The following is a 5,493-nucleotide window of genomic DNA, read 5'->3' as shown; positions in this document are numbered from 1 at the left end:
ACGAGAGTAACGAGCCGCAGAGGGAGGAGCGGCCGGCAGAGTCCTTCTCAAGCAGCCAAGCACATCTCTGCCAATGCCGTAGCCATGAGTGGATCACGCATCTGAGTGGACGTTAACACCAGGACCACAGTGAACGTCTCCCGTTCCTGCGGAGGTGTCGAGAGTCGGCACTTTTCAGTCGAAGCTCAGTGCGCCGAAAGCCAGAGTCTGCTTCCACCGTCCTTCCCGCCAGCCGTCGCACTGCCCCGAGCTCTCCAATTCGCGCCCTTTCAAAGGTTCTTTAAACCGTACGTCAGTTACCGTTCGGAGTTTCACCACCATTGTATGGTCCTCCGTTATCCTGCCACGACCCACGACCCAGTCACGCCGCCCGTTCCGCCGAAAAGGAACGTCGGGCCGAAAGACAACATTGTAGCACTGAACGTCGCTAATCAGACAATCACGAACCCGGAACCGTGTCATTACAGCCACGAAGGTCAAAGCTACAACCCTCCCGACTCGACTCGGTACTATATCAGGGCTGTGAAAAGAAATGCTGAGATGATATCCGGAGGCAGGACGCTTCTCAAGCGTGCGGTCGTGCCGTTCGTGTACGGCGCCTGGTTACCGTCGAACTCCGGTGGTCATCACAATTCAAGCAGCAACATGGTCGTCCAGGCAACGCTAGACAAGCTGGGTGCAGGCTTCAAAAAGCTCCAGGGTGCTATGGGCTGCAATTTGCTGCTCAAGAGGTACCTCACCAAAGATGTCTTCGAAAAGCTCTAGACTCTCAATACTGCCATGAAAGCCACCTTGCTCGACATCATACAGTTCGGCGTGGAGAACCTCAACAGCGACGTCGGCCTGTGCACCCGGGTGCCAAATCGTACACGCTGTTCGCTGAGTTACTCTCCCCGGGGATCGAGGACTGCCATGGTGGCTTCAAGGCGACAGACAAGCACTTGCCCACGGACTTGGAGACTTCAGCACTGGTTAACCTGTACCCCGGTTAACGTGTACCCCTGGTTAACGTGTACCCCTGGTTAACATGTACCCCTGATTAACGTGTACCCCGACAGCCAGTTCGTCATCTCCACCCGCGTGCGCTGTGTACGCTCGTTGCCGGGCTACCTTTTCAACCCAGGCCTGACGGAGGCCCAGTACCACGACACTGAGGAGAAAGTGAGCTTGACTCTGCGCACACTGGAGGGTGAGCTGAAGGGCACCTACTACCTGCTGGACGGCATGGGCAAGAAGACGCAGCAGCAGCTCATTGACGACCACTTCCTGTCCAAGGAGGGCGACCACTTTCTGCAAGCGGCCATCGCTGCCATGAAAACTAGGTGCTCCCTTCCCCCCAAGGGGGGGAATGAAAACGGGGAAACAGGTGAGAATAAAGAAGACTGACAAGCCAGTCGTGCACATCCAATGGGACATTGTAAAGCCTACAGATACCGTTCCCCAAAATTTGCTTACCTCACTGTCCTTCTTTGTTTTGGCGTTCCTCTGGTTGACCAATTTCTCCAGCAGATCCTTAAGCTCGGCCCGGCAGTCTGAACAGTGACAAAACAAAAGGTACCAAAGTCCAAGATATAGTTAATTTCAACACCTGAAACACTTGACAGCCTATAGACCTATAAAGCAGCATGTAAAGCAGCCTACCCAAACCTAGCGAGCCCATCCTGCTCATAGAAGGTTTAGAATAATTATAAAACAGAATAACATACCTCCAAAACGGACAATCTGAGCTGGGTGCAAGGTCGTGGTTTTGGTAGCCCGACCGGCTTTGTCGGCATTGGGCCAATCTACCTTTACCCAGTTTTGTTTTTGTGCTCCCTCCTTGTACTTGGGTCACGATTTTGAATTACGACACGCAGGATTGTAGTCCTTAATAAGCTTGACTGTCTCCACAGCCACGGATCCGTCGTCGAAACTATATAATGCTAAAGTATCCATCGTGTGAGGAACCGTTTGGAGGCGCTGTTCTGAGACCCGTCACGTCCAGCCATCTTGTCTCTGGGTTCCGGATTTGGATCTGGATGGTACCTTCAAACCGAAACTGCCTAACGGCTTCTTGACCGTCTTGATTTAGTGAATGCAAGAAAACTATGTATAGAAAGACTGGCTGACGGCCATCTTCGAAGAAACACGAAACATGCAAACCCCAAAGAATACCTGAAGCTGTGAAGCATGCCATGTACGAATGTTAACAAAATTGCCAAAGTGTGGCTTTTCTGCCATTTTGCTGGAACTGAAAACAAGGCTGTGTTGGTTTCTGATACCATATGTTAATCATTGTGTGCAATATACTCCTGTAATCAATGTTTTCGGTCTGTTTTCCATCTAATAAAAAAGAATGCAATACTGTGGTGATTTTATTGGTAAGGTGGGCTAGCGGACCATATAGTTGGTTCAGTGCTGCCAAATTTTATTCTGAGTCGCGGTTACTTCTCCGTTACGTGTAAAAGAAAAAAGAAAAGAAAGGAAACAAACATCTGTGACTAACATGCTCAGTTGATCTTCCAGAAATATTAAGGAGCTTCATATCAGCATATATCAATAAAGCCTGCAATGCTGCCAAGGGGCGCGGCTTAGTAACGAAGCACCTTGCTCTTCGTCAGCAATACATGAATTGTGCACTTGAAAATGATTTAAAAAAAAAACAAAAAAAAAAACTGGTGGATAAGTTGGGCAACCCGACCTAAAAATCAACAAAATAAAAGGAAAAGGAGAAATAAGTGAATTTATTGGACCCAGTTCACTGGTCACTGGCGGTCTCTCTAGCATGACATCAAAAAGGTGAATCGTCTACAAGCTAGAGAGAGAATAACTTTATTTGGTGCCTGCAGCTTCGGCCCCAAGGGACCTAGGACGTGGCCTCACGTCGCTTACAACGGCCTCGAGGGGCGTTGCCTCTCGAGGAGCGCCGTGGCCTGCTGGACGGCCTCGAGTTGGGTGTCGTAGTTCTCACTCCGGATGGTTTCTTGTAGTTTGGGTGGGAGCCCTTTTTCTCGGCTGGCCTCCTCCCGACTCTTTGTACAGTCCCACATAATGTGTGCGATTGTCACTCGAGCACTTTTACAGAGTCTACAGAGTTTACAAGGTAGAAATTCGCCTTAGTACTACATATCATTCCGTTAGTCACGAGAGTCTGAAGGCTAAGCAATACGTGTTAATGATATTCTTTATCCTTCCCGTCCACAGAAGAGAAACATGTCAACCCTCGCTGACAAACATCATGTCGGTTTAACACATGTTCGCAGATTAAAGGATACCAATCATTCACCGCTCATCTTGACGACTGTGATAACGCTGCAGACAACTCATCGGGTGACACAAAGTCCACTGAAACCATTTTACTCCAGTGCTCTGGGCGTGCGCACAGACCAACTTCAACACATCTGTGAACTAATACGGTGTCCGACGACTTGGTCCAGGTGGTTTGGTCTCATTACAAAAAGGAAAAACAATTTTGGGAAAATAAAAAAAAAAAAAAATTATGCAAAATTTTTTTTTAGGTATTCAATTTTGATTAGTCAAATGCTGATTCAACAGCTTCTGCCTCGCGAACAAGTGAGTGTGATGAAGACGAAGATGCCACGAAGGTCACGATAAAGCGCAAGAAAGGGACTAAGTGGGTGAAGAAAAATTTGATCCAGGGTACGTAGCTTGTAGTCACGTCTTCCCCAACAACCAAACACCAGTTGAGCCCATCGAGTGCTTCGGCAGTTACATACCTGACTGCATTTTTGCGACTCTTGCCCTATGCTCTAACCTCTTTTACCTGCAAATGACTGGTACTGAGCTGGGCACAACACCACAAAAAAATGAAGCTGTTCTGGGGAGTCGTGATTTACATGGCCGTGCTAAAATTTACGAGAATCCGAATGTATTGGTAACAGAGAACGCGAATTGCCATAATGGCAGACGCAATGGACAATATCCATTCTACAGTGCTTATATTTTTTTCTGCGTGTTCTATACCACTGTAGCATAAACATGAGAAAATATGAAATTTTTATCGACACCAGATCATAAATAGGGACTGAAGGGGGCACAGTAGGTTCTTGACATCACGGGCTTCATAAATAGTCTGAGCACCCCTCCCCGTATTATGCTATGTTCGGCCAAACAAAACCTCAGTGCTGATCAAAGTTTTGTCAGTCGCACTATCAAGCTGAAGTTTCTGCTGTTTTGACGTGTCAGATTTTAATGCTTTTTGTTGGTGCAGCATATTGCTGCTCTATATCCATCTTTTTCCAGGCCTTGTGGACGCACGTTCGATTCAGTGCGACATTCTTCAGAAATATTGTTATCCAGAACGTGACGAAAAAAGTGCATCCAAGTAAGCTGTACTTTCCTGGCTTCAAAAATGTTTCTAAGATCAGAGATGGTCCTGGCTTCCTTCCTCTTTCATGATCACAACTTGAACCTTGCAACAAGTTCAACAGACGGTCCACACTTGGTTAGTGGGTAGACCAAGCTTGATCGGAAGAGCGCTGTCACATATATGAGAACATTTTGTACGTTGGTATTCGTCGTTCCACGTGGATTCGAAGAGATGCGATCTCCTCTGTGTGCAACATCTTCTTTCAAGAGGTGTCCGCCACTCACAAATGGTGGGAGGTTCAGTCGAACTCCTAGAGGCTGGAGCAAGTCACCAGTTTGAAAGCCTTTGTCGGCCATAACAAAATCGTTGGCATCTGCACTAACTCTTTGTTAGAGATACACACAGTAAAAAGTGACAAGAGAAATGTTATGTATCTGCCTGGCAAGACGCCCACTAGCCCCTTTAGTGTGTTAGTGGACTTGTAGACGGAATATGTCTCTGACCGGAGGAAAAACGAGCTTGGTATCTCTACTTCAATCTCACCTGCGTCAATAATCACCCCTGTACTCTCGTAATGCTGCTTAAACCCCTTGGGAATCCCTCTGTTGATTAGTTCTCTAATTACATGAGCACTACAGCAACCATGCGCCGCACCCCTACTTTTGTCTATTAATAATAATACGAATCTTTATTTGCACAAAGGGTGGGTTGTGTCTCGGTAGACGTGCAAGGCGAAGCAGAAAGGCGAAAACCTGCACGTGAGTGCATGTGCTGGCCGGCCTCCAGGACACGTTGCGAGCACTTACATTATTGGCTTCGCTCGTAGCATTAAAACTCACTTGCAAAACGAGGTTATTCTTGCGTAGTGTAGAAATACAGTATAAATTGACCTTTTTTGGCCGAAAAAAGAGCATTGCAGAAACAAACGCAGAGGCGTAGATCAGGTAGTGTTAACAGAGCCAAAGTGGGCAAGCCTTGTCTACGTTGAGCGATGCTAGCCAAGATGAACCTCGGCTCGTGAGTGCCCATGCAGCGAATTTTAGACAAAAGCGTGTATGCTCGTTATGATACAGTGATATAAGAGTGGTACAGAGGCACCACACACCAAGGAGATGTGTTGAGTTTGCGGTAGAGCTGTACAGCACTCGTGTAACTGCTCTTGAGTAACTCGGACATCGTAAGCA

General features: G+C 47.4%; 1 pseudogene; it reads left to right on the top strand.

Moving 5' to 3' along the window:
* The first annotated feature begins 645 nt into the window (after window positions 1–645).
* On the top strand, window positions 646–1,386 carry LOC120840719 (annotated as a pseudogene).
* The last annotated feature ends 4,107 nt before the right edge of the window (window positions 1,387–5,493 follow it).

This window comes from Ixodes scapularis, unplaced genomic scaffold (genome assembly GCF_016920785.2).
Source record: "Ixodes scapularis isolate PalLabHiFi unplaced genomic scaffold, ASM1692078v2 PGA_scaffold10__122_contigs__length_95168666, whole genome shotgun sequence".
NCBI lineage: Eukaryota > Metazoa > Arthropoda > Arachnida > Ixodida > Ixodidae > Ixodes > Ixodes scapularis.
This window is presented reverse-complemented; position numbering and strand designations above follow the sequence as displayed.